General features: G+C 40.2%; 1 pseudogene; it reads left to right on the forward strand.

Annotated features, from left to right (window-relative positions):
- Positions 1–378: 378 nt before the first annotated feature.
- On the forward strand, positions 379–5892 carry LOC126803591 ((-)-germacrene D synthase-like; annotated as a pseudogene).
- Positions 5893–18159: the final 12267 nt, after the last annotated feature.

Consider the following 18159-nt stretch of genomic DNA (forward strand, 5'->3'; position numbering starts at 1 on the left):
TCAAATTGTAACTGGTGTACTTATGACATGAAAGATGAATTTGAAAATTAAGAAGGAATTCATTCACATCAATAAACTTTTTTGTTTTTTGAAATATTATATAAAAAATTCTAATATCAACATAAACAAGGGCATAATTTCTACATACTGACCTCAGAGATAAGTTATGAACCTAAGAATTGTAACCTCTAAAATGATGGGTTAGGAATAAAGATCTGAATTATTGTTGAAAGAAGGAAAAAAAATAAAGAAATAAAGTTGACTGGTATATTAATCAATCAGTTTCCTTCACACGCTGATTCTACTATAAATATGCTAAGAAGTAGTACGAACATACCTCACCAAGTTCATCCCCATTTGAAACTAAGAGTCTATAGGATGTCTTATCAATTTCTTTCAGCAACTAGAGCCCTTAACTCAACTGCCACGGCTGATGTCAAACGACGTTCAGCTAACTTCAAGCCTAACATTTGGGGTGAACATTTTCTGTTATAGCTGTAATACCCGATTTTTCGGAACTACTTTTGATTCGATTTAATTTTTATAAGTCGTGGAACTCATTTTAAACGAAATTTGGTTGTTTGTGACATTACGAAACAAGAACGGAAACGTTCTCGAAATGTTTATTAGAAAAACGTTACGTTTCCGCAACGTATTTATCGACTTTTATTCCGTCGCTCAGTTGCGAAAACTTTCTTCACGAAAGTCGTAGAGCTCGTCGATACGAGTTCGTGAGTATGTGACGCGTTCGAATCGGACATCGGACGTGAATGTTATTAACGTCGGGAGTTCGTTTCCGATTTTGGTAACAGGTATAAATAGATAATTAAAGGAGCTAGGGTTTCCATTTGAGGAAACCCACCCCGCGCCTCCTTTCTCTCCCTCTCCCCTTCGTGTTTCTCTCCCCGAGTCCCTCCCTCACTCTCGAAAAACCAGGCCGGCAATCTCAGCCTCTAAGCCGCCGTGCCTCTCACCGCTGACCCCCAGAGCGCCGCAGGGACCTCTGCAGTCGACCCCGAGGTCGACGCATCTTCTCGCGACGCCATGAGCTTCCGCACTTCAACCCGAGACCGCGAGCTTCGTCGCCACCATCAGCATCACCTCCGGCGACGCACGAGCAAGGAGGAGGGCATCTTGACGCCGATCCTCGCCTTGGTGCCCTCTGCCTTCAACTTGGAGACCAAACCCCATCAATTCGATTTCTTCCCGAGGAGTCGAAGCATCACCGACGATCCGAGCTCTTCCTGCGCCAATCGGAGTTCTTAGCTTCGATTAAGGTATGAATCGATGTAATTGATGGTTTGGTTGTGGATTTGTGATTTTTGTTGGTTGATTTGGTGGAGATCGGGGGAGAGGAGGAAGGAGAGGGTACCGCCGCCTTAGGCGGCGCGTGTGGGTACGTGGAGTGACCTAGGGGCGGCGTGAGGCCGTGGAGGAGAAGAGGGAAGAGAAGGGAAGAGAAATGGGCGGTGGTGGCGTGACACGCGCCGTTGGTGGCGTCGGCGAGTGAGCCCCACGCGCAGCCTGCCGGCCGGTGGCGCGTGTGCCCCACGCGCCGCCACGTGCGGCGGTGTGAACAGTAATGCCGGAAGGGTATTTTTGTAATTTACTGATGTACGGTAAAGGTAAATGTAAATTAAATTTTACGTACGGTAAATGTAAATTAAATTTTACGTACGGTAAATGTAAATATAAATTACTTTCAGTAATTGTAAAAAGTAATTTGCAAAGAGGTAATTAGTAAATTTTATTTACTGAGATTGTATTTACATTTAAACATTATGTATACGTACAGAAATACGTATTATTTTGTGTATTTGCACAGTAATACATGAACAGTACAGTGAATAGTAACAGTGAACAGTAAATTCGTAAAACCGAAAATTGCCGAAACAGTAACCGATTATTACTGTTTCGGCATTTAAAGGTTTACGAAACGTTTCTAAATTATTTTCTTATCTTTTCAAGGTGATCTATAAAGCGAGGAAAGGAATTATCTTCGGAAATTGTGGGTTTACGCTCGACTCGATAAGGTGAGTAAAATCTCACTTATTTACGAATCTACCCTTGCGGTGATTCCAAGATTTTTGCAAGAGTTTTTAAATATTGAATTACGACACGTATACAATATAGTGGATTACGTATATATTGTATAAATGTAATAAGTACATATATATATAGTTTGCTATATTATATACTGTTATGAATTCATTCGAATTGGTCATTTCGAATGACGAGAATTAAATGTTGAGCATGTGATTTGATTTTTGTACAATATGAGGTGTGATTATTGTACGTGGTTTTAACATGAGTTTGTTAAAATGTTTTATCTTCGGACGCGTTTTGTCTTCGGACGTGTTTATGAAATATGACATGTATATGATATAATGGATTATATATATATTGTATAAATGGTAAATATGTACATATATATATAGTTGCTATATATATACTGTTATGATTTTAACGTGATTTATGTCATTTCGATGACGAGATTTAAATATCGAGCATGTGATTTTGATTTGTACAATATGATGTGAGATTATTGTACGTGATTTTAACATTGAGATTGTTAAAATGTTGATTTGTCTTCGGACATGATTTTTGGTACAATATGATGTGAGATTATTGTACGTGATTTAACACTGAGATTGTTAAAATGTTGATTTGTCTTCGGACGTGATTGGTACAATATGATGTGAGATTATTGTACGTGTTTGGCAAGTCGGAACCTAGCCTTTGGCCGGGCGAAAGTTACGATACAGTTAGAGCTCTAGTCTGTCTGCCTTAGTACTGCATGTGAGGTAACGGGTGGTTATCTGCTCATGGGTACTCAGATTGTTTTGGATGTTGGGTAGCGGGTGGCTACCCAATATCGGCGGTGTATTACGAGAGGGGTAACAGATGTGTACCAGCGTTCTTGGTACCCGTATTATAAATGCATTTGGGTAACCAGAAGGGTTACTTAATTTCTCATGAGAGCTTCTTTTCATATTTCTTTGGGACAACCAGATGGGCCGTCCATTGACTCATGAGTGCATTTATATTTGTTTGATTTGTGGATTTTCGTATATACATTAATATGCGAGTTTTATTTTCATTTTACTCATACGAGCTGTAAAGCTTACCGGGTTTGTGTTTACAATCCCGATGCACCAAATTCGATGGTGTAGTGGATAACTCTGCAGGTGTGGATTAGCGGGAATTGACGGACCGCTCAGAGGACTTGAAGTTATTTATCTCCAGCTTGCGTGAGGATTTGGTGTGACTATCTTGTGAGGATTATACATTTCCAATTGTTATAATGTTGAATTATAAGTTTGGTTTGTAATAATTGGTTTTCTGAGTTGTATTGAGAACTCAGTGATGATCCGCTGTGCACGTTAAATGATTTCGATTTCATTGAAATTGTTTAGTGTTTAACGACTTTGAAATTTTGAGTTTTTATGCTCAGAATTTCGGGGTCGTTACAATAGCATTCCATGGTAAGATAAGGAAGTAATTTTTTTTCCTGCTAACGTATCGTACTACTAACTTCATGAGCACTGCATGCATCCTATTGATGAATTATTATGAATATTTTGTGAGCTTAATTTCATGGTGCATATATATGATGGTTCACACAACTTTTGTTCTTCAATATCCATGCATGTAAGTGTAGGAAGTGGATAAAGATCTTGAGGGACAGGTTCAACAACTGAAGGAAGAAGTCAAGAGGATGCTTATGCAAAATTTTAAAGACGATTCACGTAAACTGAGCTTTATCGATGACCTTCAACGCTTAGAAGTGTCCTACCATTTCGAAGATGAGATTTGTGAAATTTTGCAACAAATATTTGACAAGGATAATGTCTCGTATGATGATCTTCATCAAAGTAATTCTCACCTTTATGCAGTTGCTCTTCGTTTCCGATTGCTTAGACAACAAGAGCACAATGTTTCAAGTGGTATGTCCATCATCATGAACTTGTCTAGTAAGCACTTCTAGTTCATTTTCTCGCTTGACCTAATAATCATTTGAATATATGGTTGGTGAAACAAACAAGTACTTCAGCAATTTGAAGGACAATGATGGGATATTCAAGGAATCACTTGTCAGTGATACAAAAGGACTACTAAGCTTATATGAAGCTACGCATCTTCGGATAAAAGGTGATGATATACTTGACGAGGCATTAACCTTCACCACAACTCATCTCAAGTCTGCAACACGTCGCAATTTAAGCACCCCACTTTTGAAACAAGTAACTCACGCCTTGTATCAGCCATTTTGGAAGGGAATACCAAGGATGGAAGTGAGGCATTACTTGTCAATCTACCAGGAAGATGATTCTCATAATGAAACCCTCCTAAGATTCGCAAAGCTGGATTTCAACCTACTGCAACAACTCTATCAAAAAGAACTGTGTGAAATTACAAGGTTATATATCTAATTGCAATCTAACACTACTAGTGGTAGCCTACGTATACATTAAACAATATATCGTGACTGTATATACTTCATAAGTTAAGAAACATTCTAGTAATGATAATACTAACTGGATTATGCACTTTGGTAATGATCAGGTAGTGGAAGGATGTAGACTTCATGAGGCACTTATCTTTTGCTAGAGATAGGGTGGTCGAGTGCTACTTAAGTGCCGTGGGAGTTTATTTTGAGCCGAAATACTACATTGTTAGGAGGACATTAAGCAAATTCATCTACATGGTAGCCGTAGTTGATGACATGTATGATGCTCATGGCACATTTGAAGAACTAGAGCTCTTTAATGAAGCTATTCAGAGGTTCTTTAGACAATCTTCATCACTCTATCTACATGCATGATGTTTCTTTTACGTACAATATTAATTGCGCTATTATATTTTCGTTAAATATATAAGTAAGACATGCATAAGAAATACTTACAAATTCTTTCATTAAAACACTTACTTCTTTATATTTATTTATTTATTATTTTATTTATCAGGTGGGATATATCTGCCAAAAAACAATTACCAAACTATATGAAAGTATGTTATCAGACACTCTTGGATGTCTACACAGAACTTGAAGAATATCTTGCAAGCGAGGGAAACTTGTATGGCATTTACTATGCAAGAGAATCAGTACGTAAAACTAGCTAACCCTCATATTAAAACTTAATTAGACTATGCATACAATTATACAAAGTGTTAATATTCTAAACCATCTGTACGTCTTGTATCGTATTTTATAGAAACTGATTTGAAACATGATAACATCTCAGATGAAAAGGCACATCGGTGGGTACATGAAAGAATCTAGATGGTTTCACTCGAATTACACCCCAACACTTGATGAATACATGCCCCTAGCAGCACTTACATCCTTTTATTCACTTGCAATCGTAGCTGTTGTTGGAATGGGGAATGCTGCTACAAACGACTCCTTGGATTGGCTACTCACTGATCCTCCTATTGTAAACGCTTCATCTGTCATCGGCAGACTCTTAAACGACATTATGTCATATCAGGTACATAATATACATGTATTTCCTCATTTAGTTTTCTTATTTGCAAATTTTTCTGTATTGATTAATTAACTATGTATAAGATTAAAATATTGAGCAACCCAAAAATAGTTATATCTTATTTTGCCCTCATTTCCATGTAGTTTGAACAAAAAAGAGGGCATAATGCTTCATCTGTGGAATTATACGTGAAAGAATATGGTGTTACAGAAGAAGTAGCCAATCCCTAAGAAAGTGGGTGATGCATGGAAGGTCATTAACAAAGCTTGCCTCCACCCTACGCGAATCCCATTGCCGCTTTATGGAAACTTTGTACAAGTTTGAAGATGCGTTTACAAACGCAGGGGTTGAGCTCAAGAATTTTGCGACAGAAGTGCTTATTGAATCGGTGCCTATTGTATAAGCCTAACAATCATTTAAACGACATCACTATGTATCTTATTGTTTGGGGAAAAACTCTTTAATTTCCTATTATAAGAGGTTAAAAATAAGATGTCCCTTGATTTGGACCCTTTTTATCTCTTCTATATGTGTTTGCTTTTGAAATGTTTTGAAAATATAAGTTTGGATTATGAATTTTGTTAATCACATGAGTAATCCATAACTTTTAGATTGGGTTCTCTTCTGATTTATTAGTGAGTGTATTAAAATAAAATTTATAAGTGGATGGATAATACATATGACTGTAAGAGGTTTTTAATTGGTAATTAAAATCTAATAGCTCTATGATAACTAAGTCGGGACAATATCAAGTCATTAGTACGATTGCAGTTAACGATGTAAACAGTTTTAAAAAGGAGAGCTAGTAACAGAATGAACATTATTTATTAATTAATTTATAGTATTTGCAATCCAACCTCTCGTCACTTCAATGCATTTTTCCCACAATCCCACATCTTTTAATAAATAATTTTCGGAGCTTCTATTCATATCTCATAATACGTTGTAGGACCTCCTTAGTATACCTCCAATTTACTTATACAGATAACTCAAATATATTTAGACCTACTCAGTTTTTTCTAAAATTCCCAGAATCTAATTTGATATATCAAATCAAGTTACGATCCATTAAATACTTTCCTATTGTACTTCAAATTTATTTATTATACACAATTATCACAAAAATTATCTACTCAAATTAATTTATTCTTTGCTCATGTCACGACCCCGAAATTTATAGTATAAAAACTCAAATTTCGAAGTCATGAAAACGCTAAAACAAATCTCAACAAATCGAAATCGTTTTAATGTCACAGAGGATCATTATTGAGTTCACAATACAACTCAGACAACCAATTATTACAAACCAAATTTATAATTCAATGTAACATAAAATGGAAATGTAATAATCCTCACAAACTCTCACACAAATCCACAATAAATTCTCACCACAAGCTGGAATGTGAACGACTTCGAGTCCTCAGAGTTGTCATTCAATTCCCACTAATCGACACCTGCGGAATTATCCCCTACACCATCGAATTGGTGCACCGGGATTGTAAACGCAAACCCGGTAAGCTTTACAGCTCGTATGAGTAAACTAAAAATATAACTCGCATATCATTATATACGAAAATCCACAAATCAACAAATATAAATGCACTCATGAGTCAATGGACGGCCCATCTGGTTGTCCCACATATATGAAAATGAAAGTACTCATGAGAAATTAGGCAACCCCTCTGTTTACCCAAATACATTTATAATACGGGTACTAATGAACGCTGGTACACATCTGGTACCCCTCACGTAATACACCGCTGATGTTGGCCAACCTCCTGCTACCCAACATCCAAAAATATGAGTACTCATGAGCCGATAACCCATTTGTTACCTCACATGCAGTACTCCGGCAGACAGACTAGAGCTCTAACTGTATCATAACTTTCGCCCGGCTAAATGCTAGGTTCCGACATGCCAAACACGTCTGAAGACTGGTCCGAAGACATAAACACGTCCGAAGACAAAACTCGTCCGAAGACAAAACGTTTTAACAAACTCCATGTTAAAACCACATATAATAATCATCGACTCATATTGTACAATTAAATCGACATGCTCAATATATAATCTCATCATCAAAATGAATATATTCACAATGAAATCATGACAGTAAATAATATAGCAAACTATATATATGTACTTATTTACCATTAATATGAATATATATATTGCACTATATCAAATACATGTCATATTTCATTCTTTAAACTTTTGCATAATCTTGAATCTCCGCAAGGGTAGATTCGTAAATAAGTGAGATTTTACTCACCTTATCAACTCGAGCGTAATCCCACAATTTCCGAAGGTAATTCTTTTCCTTGATTTATCGATCACCTTGAAAAGATAAGAAAATAATTTAGAATCGTTTCATGAACCTTAAATGCCGAAACAGTAATAATAAGTTATTGTTCAGCAATTTCTGGTTTTACGAAATTACTGTTCACGGAGCTGCTATTCACATATTTACTATTCACGTATTTCTGTATAAATACACATCAATTACGTATCCATTTACGTATACATACTGTTTACGTATGAATACTATTCAAATGTAAATACTATCTCAGTAAATATTAATTACTAATTTACCCTTCTGGAATTACTTTTTACATTTACTGAAAGTAATTTATATTTATATTTACCATACGTAAAATAAATTTATATTTACAGTACGTAAATCATCTTTTTACATTCACCGTCGTAAAAATAAATTTTACAAATTACTGTGTCGAATCACTGTTTACGCACCGCCGCACGTGGGGCACACACGCCGAGCCTAAAGCCGGCGCGTAACACGCCACCGCCGCTCCATTTCTCTCCCTCTCCTTCTCCTCTACCTCTGCACGGCCCAAGCCCGCCTCTAGACCACCTCACGCAGTCACACGCGCCGCCTAAGGCGGCGGTGCTCAACTCTCCACCTACACCTCCGATCCTCCTCCAAAATCATCACAATCGATCCAAAAATACCACACAATCACACAGAACATTCAATTCATCAATTCATACCTAGATCGAACGGTGGAGGCTTCGATTCGTCGTCGGTGATGCTTGAGAGGCTGGCGACGTCGATTCGAGCAGTGGCGAGTGTGTGCGGTGATGCGAGGCTCAACCCTCGTCGTGGGGGGCTCTAGAGGTGAGGAGGGGTGGACGCGAGCTTGCCTCGAGCATGGCGTCGACGGGAGAGCATGGCGGGGGAGTCTCCGAGCTTCAATCTGTCGCGTGGGGGGTGGCGGCGGCAAGGTGAGGTGCACCGGGCTCGGGGTCGACTGCGGACGTCCCTGCGGTGCTGTGATGGTTGGCGGTGAGAGGCACGGCGGCTTGGAGGCTGAGATCGCCGGCCTGTTTTTTGAGAGTGAGGGAAGGAGGCGATCGGGGAGAGGGAACGAGCAAGGAGAGAGAGAAGGGGGCGGGTGAAGGGTTTCCATAAATGGAAACCCTAATCCCTAAAATTTTCTATTTATACTAGTTTCCAAAATCGGAAACGAACTTCCGACGTCAATAACTTTCACGTCCGTCGTCCGATTCGAACGCTGATGCGTCTACGGACTCGTATCGACGAGCTCTACAACGTTCGTGAAGTAAGTTTCCGCAAACGATCGACGGAGTAAAAGTCGATTTTCACGTCGCAGAAACGTAACGTTTTCCTAATTAAACGTTTCGATAACGTTTCCGTTTTCGATTTACCGTTTCTCTAAGCAAACAAAAGTCGTTTAAATGAATTTCACAAACTTTATAAATTGAAAACAACTTGGTAATAGTTCCGAAAAATTCGGGTTATTACAGCTCATTCCCATTTTCCTCCCTAAATTCATAATAAAATTGATTTTTTTTTCTTTGGTTGATATATATGCAACTAACCAAGGAGTAGAACCATGTAATTTTCTAGTCTCTAATGTTTATACAAAAATGGAATCCCAAATAATGTGGCACTCGCCCTGCCAACATTGGTATTGACAATATATTGGTGAGGTGGAATTTAAAATATATAATTATTTTTATACTATTTATTATATTTCATTTGTTGTCGATTGAAAAACAAAAAAGTTGGATTGAATTTCTTCGACCATTCTATCGATGGTTGCCTCCACCACCACCATTATATTAGCAAAATTCAATTTTACGTTCTCAAAAACCTCTCGATCCCTTAATCGTTGAAACACTGGAAAATGGACCCAAGATGATCAAATGAAAAGATGAATAGGACGACAACTGATCCTCTATTCCTACTTTCCTATTCTCTTCCCTATTCCCCTCTTAACTTTTGACATCCAGCACTTTTGCCTACTCAACTAACGATCTCTTAACCAGAATCCTATTCCCCGTGAATCCATCACCTATAACGTTTCAACATTTAGTCAATACATGTATTAAAACTTAGACCCAAGTATAAGTCATGTACCACATGTATTAACCAAGACACGTAAGAGAGATTATACGTGTTGAAGTTACTATAGTTAACTCTGATTTTTAATGTTTATTATTTTAGTATTTTTTTTTCTGAGTTTGCTACTTCTTCAACCTTCATTTCCAATACAATTCGACTCTCTTTATTTTCTTCAGTTCGAATCGGCCACACTATTCAGTATCCACCCTTAATATAAACATGATATAATTAGTTTATCACCCCCACTATAATAAATCTGACCTCATCAAATATAAAAGAAAGAGAAATTGAGGGTTCGAAAAACCACAAGCAGATCCTTCACCAACCTACAGATCTAGCCGGCTGATCATATCCCTTCATACACTGCCGACCACCGTCACCGGGTATATGTTGGTATTGACTACCGCAACCCAGTAATTTTATTATTTGATTTATACTATTTAATTAAGAGGGATCAAGATCCTTCTATAATGTGGTCCATTAATTTTAAATCCATGAAACTAGCCATCACCATCTCATCTGGTGAAATTTCAATAAATTGGGGTAAAGAATATGTTGTTGTGGTGATGGTGAATGGTGTTGGTTAGCTGGTACGTGAAACAAACTAAAACCAAATTTTTTGCCCACCTTTATTGTGCCCACCTCATATCCACCTCACAAATAAATACCAAGTTGTTCCGGGAGAATTACTATTCTACCCTTGTGTGTGTCTTAGCCTAATAGATTTCCCATTAGGAGATAGATTAGCATCTCCGTAATAGATTAGGACTCCAAATCCTACGGGATTGTGGTTTTGTAAATGCCTATATATAGGCCACCATATCATTCAATAATACACAATTATTTCATCCTACATCACGTTATTAGCACGTTGCTCTAAAACCCTGAACTTTTAGAACCGTGAAATTTTTTCTCACCTCCACCGCCGGCCGCCGTTGTCTCCGGCCTCCGGCATCTCCTCACGACCCCTACAGCCCCTGCACGCTACAGCCCTTGCACGCACGCAGTCCCTGCCCGCACGCTCGCGACACCTGCAGCCTCGCTCGCGAACCCTGTAGCCCCGCTCGCGAACCCTGCAGCCCCGCTCGCGACACCTGCAGCCACGCTCGCGAACCCTGCAGCCCCGCAGGGTCTCCTCCGCATTGGCTCCGCAAAAACATCTTTTTGCCCCGCAAGTCCCCGCATCAAAGCATTCAAAATTGCTCCTCCCGCATATTCACGCAAGAAACGTGAGATTTACAAGCACGGACTTCGCTCAAGAGAAGCTACTCCCGTATACTACAAACCTTCAAAGGTAAATTTTTCATAAACGTTCCCGCTTTTGAACGTATAGATATATTATATCGGGCGCTATTAGCCTTCTTCTTGTCTTCATTCCGGCCTTTCTTATAACGCCGATGAGACTATAGAGGGATGGTTTCCCCTCTTGGTTGATGTTTTCTGTGTGACGGTCCTGGGGGAGTCACGATTGTTTGAAAGGGAAGTTAATCGATTTTCGTGTGGTCGCTTGAGTGCACCGCTGTTTTGGGTGCGATCATGAGTATCGCCACTTGCATCGATTTTTCTTGTGACCAAATACGTCACCCATTCTAATTCCTATTATACTTGAATCTAATCGATTCCGTATTCGTTTTGTAGATGTCATCGCCATCTCGACCGAAATTTGGCCTTCTTGATCTAGAAGGAAAGGAATACCACCGCTGGGTTTCCGACATAGAGCTCGCTTTCGAGAGCCGAGGGATCGAAGGCATGTTTGCCAACCCTCCTGCTGATTTCCCACCCATGGCTAAGACTCAGACTCTCATCTTTATGAGACGTCACATCCATGCAACTCTCAAGAGGCAATACATGAACGTAAAAGATCCTAAAGAATTATGGGACACACTACGCTTGCGGTACAACAATGTTCATGATAAGCTTCTTCCTGAATTGACCGTTAGATGGGATAACATCCGTCTATTGGACTATAAGAGAGTGGATGATTTCAATCAGGTTATGCTATGCTTGCAATCCGATCTTCGCACCGTTGGTGTCATCAAGACCGACCTAGATCTTCTCAATAAGACATTGGACATGTTTCCAATCAACTATGAGGTTCAAGCTCATACGTACCGCACTCATGTAGAGGAAGGGAAGATCCGGTCTTTTGCCGACTTAATGGCACTCTTGGCTAAGAAGGAGAGACATTCTGAGATCCTCCTCAACAACAACAATAGACCTGTTGGCACTAAAAGAATTTCTACGCCACAGTCTAACTATGGGAAAGCTCCTAAGCAAAAGAATCAATCAAGGAACGCTCCCTATCAGCACCAAAACAACAACTCTCGTGGTGGGAGGCAACAAGGCCGGTCTCGGCCTCGGTCCAATACTTGGACCCCTGATGGTGGCGGTGCCGCACCCTCTGGGGGAGGCCGTCTCCGTCCCAAACTCCAAGGAGGCCGTGCGCCTCCTAATGCTCCACTTTCGGTAATGGCAAGTCTCCATGCTTCAAATGTGGCTCCTTCAAGCACTTTAATCGCGATTGTCGCGCTAGCAAAGAGATGATCAAGGCTTACTCCGCCTACAAGAAGTTTCTACAACCCGAATCGAATCATGTGGATGAGGACCATGAGATCGAGACTCACCATATCTCCATGAAGTCCGAGCACCTTGCCTCTAAGGCTAGTTCTCCGGCCGCTACCATGGATACTGCCGACTTTGATTAGTCGTTTTAGCTTCTTTAGCTTTATGATTTCAAGTATTGTTATGGCCGACCGCCATTGTTATTTTCATTGACTTTGTAATAGTCTTTTGATTTTGGAATTAGAAGTTCATGTGTGATGTATTAAAGCTTGGCATTCAATAACATTTCTCATTCTCTTGCTTACAAGACGATCTCGTTGAGAATTTTATTTACCCTATACTTAGCATGATGATCAACGTGTGCAACTCACATGGTTTTTGAATTGGACGCTTTTGGGTTACATGGGACCCCAATAGCACTACATTGTGAATTTGGACCTTAAAATTCGAAAAACGAACCTCAGAACGTCAAAAATGACGTCGTTTTACACTTGGCCGGCCCGGACACTGTTCCAGCGTTTCCGGCACGTTTTGCCGGCGTATTCGCCGTCTTCCGGCCCCTTCGCGGCGTTTCCGGCACCGCCACTCGGTTCCTACTGGCGTCCCCTGTCGGACCTGAAGTTCCGGCCTCCATACCGGCCAGCTCCGACAGCCGCCGGCCGGTTTTCCGGCAATCGGTGCCGCTGGTTTTCCAACGAGTTTTTCGACGATTTTTCCATCATTTCTCGTCATTTTTTCTGGCATATTTCAGCAGTCCCTGCTGCCACGTTTTCCTCGTCCAAAATTCACCCGGTTTGAGTTCTTTTGACATGGTTTTCCGGTTCGTTTTTTCCGGTTTTCTCCAAGTCCGTTATATGCGCTCACCGGCACTCTTTGTGTGTGTTTCCACACCATTTTTGGATGGTTTCTACCATCCTAGTTTACTGTTTGGTACTTCACTGCTTCAATACCATGATTTCTAACTCTTTAGTTGAAGAATGTAGTACTATTGCCATGTGATACATTCGATGGGATCGACCTTTGTTCCGATTCCCATTCTTACAATATCTACGGCGTATTGTATAGAATTGTTCCCGTGTCGCTGACTCTCTTAATTGTCATTTTGTAGATGTCCCGCGGTGAAATTGAATGTCTAGCTGATTGCGGAACCACCCACACTGTCCTACGGCACAGGCAGTTGTTCACGGATCTAGTATTTTCGACTTCTTCGATGACTACAATGATTGGCTCGAAATCCATCATTCAAAGAATAGGCACTGCTTCTTTCATGATGCCTAATGGTACGACTCTTAACGTCGTAGACGCTCTTTATGCGCCGAAGTCTCCCCGCACCTTGCTAAGTTTTAAGGACATACGTGCCAATGGTTTTCACCTCGATACTTATGTTGAGAATAGAGAGGAATATCTTTGTGTTACCTCTGAGAAAGCAGGCCATCGCCGCATCTTAGAGAAGATGAAGAGTCTTGGGAATGGTTTGTATCTTACTTCCATTCGGATCTTTGAATCATATGCGGTTGAACGCAACTTTTGTGATTCAGACTCTTATATGCTTTGGCATGCCCGTCTCGGGCACCCTGGACGTGATATGATGATTAGAATTCTTAAGAATTCACATGGTCATCTATTTTTCAAGTCTCGGAAACGATTGGAGGATCACCTCACCCGTGCTCCGCACGGTGAGGCCGTGCCTACCCATGCACTGCATGGTGTGGCCGAGCATGCCTCACTCGGTAGCTCCACGGCTTTCATGTCGTCGGTGGCAGCATCCGCTCTTTCACAGGTGTGATGCCTCCCATGCTTTCAAATGCCTCTATGGCAATTTCTGATGCCCATGGCTCATTTTACAAAGCTTGTTCTCTTGCTAAATTTCAAGGAAGTCCTTCTTTTGCTAAGGTTTCGACCGAGAACATTCCATTCTTACAACGTATCCAAGGTGACATTTGTGGACCTATTCAACCAGAATGCGGACCTTTTCGATATTTTATGGTATTGGTTGATGCATCGACGCATTGGTCACACGTCGCTTTGCTATCCACAAGGGAATGCTGCATTTGCTAAGTTATTAGCTGAGATCATCCAACTTCGGGCTCACCACCCCGATTATCCTATCAAATCCATTCATTTGGATGATGTTGGAGAATTCACCTCCAAAACTTTTGATGATTACTGCATGTCTATTGGGATCGAAGTTGAACATCTCATTCTTCATGTTCATTCACAGAACGGTCTAGCAGAGGCTACCATCAAGCGTATTCAGCTTCTTGCTCGGGCAATGGTTATGGGTACTAACCTACCGGTCTCTGCGTGGGGATATGCAGTGTTGCATGCAGGACACTTATTCGTTTCTGACCCGCGGCTAACCAAGCGTTTAGTGCGTACCAGATGGTAACTGCTTACGAACCCAATATTTCACACTTACGCATCTTTGGTTGCACCGTTTATGTGCCTATTACGCCTCCGCTGCGTACTAAGATGGGTCCTCAGAGACGATTAGGTATCTTTGTTGGCTATAATTCCCCAACGATTGTCCGCTACTTAGAACCAACCACCGGAGATCTCTTTACTGCAAGATTGACAGATTGTCACTTTGATGAGACATGCTTCCCGTCGTTAGGGGGAGATGGGAATGTTATCATTCCAAATGAACTTCAGGAATTGACGTGGTGTGTCCCCACTATGTCTCATTATGATCCCCGCACTGCTCAAAGCGAGTTAGAAGTGCAACGCATTATCGACCTCCAGAAAGTCACGGATTCGATGCACGACGGCTTTGTAGATATTGCTAAAGTGACGAGATCAAACATACCTGATAGGAACACAAAGTGTGACGTTCTTAATGTATATATGCCCTATTCTTATGCTTTGTTACTTCTTATTTAGTTGTTTTAGGTTCATATTTGTCATATGTATGTTTGAAGTAAAGCTATTTCGATTTTAGATGATTTGATGATGAAATTGTGCTAAGTGTTAGAACTCCTGATTGAACTAGGATTCCTTACTCGACTAGGACTCTACTTTCCTATTTTCATTCTTTCCTATTCCTTAATCGACGATTTCTTTTCAGGAACGACAAATCATATTTGGAAAGAAAGGAGAGTTGCCGAGTTGCATTCCTAGTTGAACAAGGAAATCATATTCGAGTTGAAGAAGGAGAAGAGGAGGCCGGCCTAGCTACTCCTAGTTGGACTAAGAGATTGCCGTGCAGCCCTTAAAGAGATCTCCCTATTGAACTTGGTTTCCTACATCAAGTTGGATATGGAGTACATAAAGCAAATCCATAACAAAGAGGATTTCAGTTTCCCAATTGGATTCTATTTCCTTTTGGCACGCAAGAAGGCTTCCTACACCTCTATATATAGAGGCCGGCCTCTCCATTCAGCAACATCATCAACCCTACACAAAAACACAGCCATAGCTCTGCCGAATTCATCCTTCACCATTCCAAGAAATCCTAAAACCGATTCCATCATTCCTCACCTATCAATAGCCTTCAAACACGCTTGTGAAGGAGGTTTCATCCATAGAAGACTCGGCTACACTTGTGGATTGCTTGATTTATAAAGTGTAACCATGACTCACTCTTGTCTATTTCGGGTTTAGGTTTTATTTCGAATCATGGATGAAGTTGCGATTTGGTTAGAGTAGTCTTGTATCAATTTTGTCTATGAAATAGCTACTTGATTCAATTTATATAGATGATTCGAAAATTATGTTTTGGTTTTATGATTTTCTGTTTTGGTTTTCTGCCGAATGTGTGCTTGAACAATTTTCGATTCCTAGGTGTTATGACTATGCTTGTAGCATGATATTTAGGTTGTTGGATTAAAGACTTATGCTAAGAACATGGTTATTCTTGTTTATGTGATTTTCGAATTGCATGGTTGTTGGTTAAGTAAGTGACATACTTGATGAATTCAATGTGCATGGCTTTGGGATTACATGATTAAGATGAACATGTTAGAATTTCGATTATGGCTGCTTGGTTGTGATTGAATGTGTTAAGTGTCTATGTGTTTAGGTTACTGCTTAGAAACCTAATTGCATGATCCATTCTTGGTTGTTCAATGTATGTCTCGGCATGATACTAAGAAGTTGTAGAACTTGGTTCGATTCCCTCTATGTGAATTGTTTTGGTGATTGTTTATGTGTTGGTTGGTTGATCACATGTATATATTAGCTTAGGTTTTATTTACTGTTTTTATGACTCAATCCAAAATCTATATCAAACTTTAAAACCTTTATGAATTCGTGTTAATTGATGTGATCCTAAGCCCTGGCTGGATCCCCGGTTTGTGAACGATACCCTCTTGCTTTATACTACTATGATGTGTTCAGGGTTAAATATTGATGTCGAGTAATCGAGCATGCATCAAATGGCGCCGTTGCCGGGGATCCATTAGAGATGGATCCCTAACTTTTACTACGAATTCATTGTGAATATTGTACATTTGTATATTCTTATTCTTATTTCGTGTAACATATAGTAATGTAACTTAGGTTGTTGTTTTGGTGCTTGAGTGAATGATTGTTGTAGGTTGTAAATCAAACGGAATAGGTAAAGTCCCTTTTGTTAATATTAGCCTTAACCCTTCATGCTAGCTCTCGAGTTTGCATGAGGTCGAGGGCGGCTTTTATTAACACTTGGAGTTTTGTCTAACACATGAGGTTAAGTCCAGCTGAGTAAGGGGCACGCTCTTTTATTACTCTGGTGCATGGGACCAAAATTGGATCTCAGAGAACTACTGACTGACATACATTTCGGTGATGGAGTCGATAGGGAGTTCGCTCTCCGTAGTTCAACAAATGAGTCCTACCATGTTCACTATCTCTGATTGAGCTAAAGGCCTTCTGAAACAAAGACTTGATTTTATGTCTAGACATCCATACTTAGGCCGCACGTCCACCTTGATTTACAACTTAGAATCAATCGATCATTCAAGCATTGAAATAGCAAAAAGAACTTGTGAATGTATGAACTTGTGAAAACGTAAAGAACTAACTCTTTGTAAACAACATAGTTGCCGTGCCCTTCCCCCTTAAGTGTGCGTGTGTATGACTAAGGGAAGGCACGAATTTTATGTATCCATCATGTATTCTTCTATGCTAACTCGTTACCTTTCATACAAACAGGTACTATGCATGTCCGAATTTTCTAAGAAGACACAAGAGCTCAAAGATCGAATTCAAGCACTTAGAGATTTGAACAACTCTTTCATAAGTAGACCTTTAAATTTCGAAGCATCTCCAAGCAATTCAATCTTAAACTCTTCACCTAGATCAGAAGAAGAGGAAGATCTGTCCTTTTCATTCGTCTTCAATTCAGACACAATTGCGGGCCGTGACATAATTCCTGTTGGTGCTCCAATGGCACTCAAGAATGCATTCATTCCTACCACCCCGGAATCACCTTCATGCATTGCTTTCACTCCACCTGATGAAGCTAACTTCTCCATTCCTGTTCAATTGCTTGGGCAGCTGCCTAAGTATTCTGCTTCATCAATGGAAGACCCTAATGTTCACCTTAGGGAGTTCTTGGACATTTGCAAGCTCCAATCGATACATCATCTTTCTCAAGAAGGCTTGAGGTTGCTTTTGTTCCCATTTACCCTTAAGGATGATGCTAAACGTTGGTTATATTCTTTGCCTGCAGGAATCATCACTACATGGGATGAAATGACTAGGAGGTTCTTGAAGCAATTCTTCCCTGCTCAACTCACGAAA

The sequence above is a fragment of the Argentina anserina genome, chromosome 1, assembly GCF_933775445.1.
Source record: "Argentina anserina chromosome 1, drPotAnse1.1, whole genome shotgun sequence".
NCBI classification, from domain to species: domain Eukaryota; kingdom Viridiplantae; phylum Streptophyta; class Magnoliopsida; order Rosales; family Rosaceae; genus Argentina; species Argentina anserina.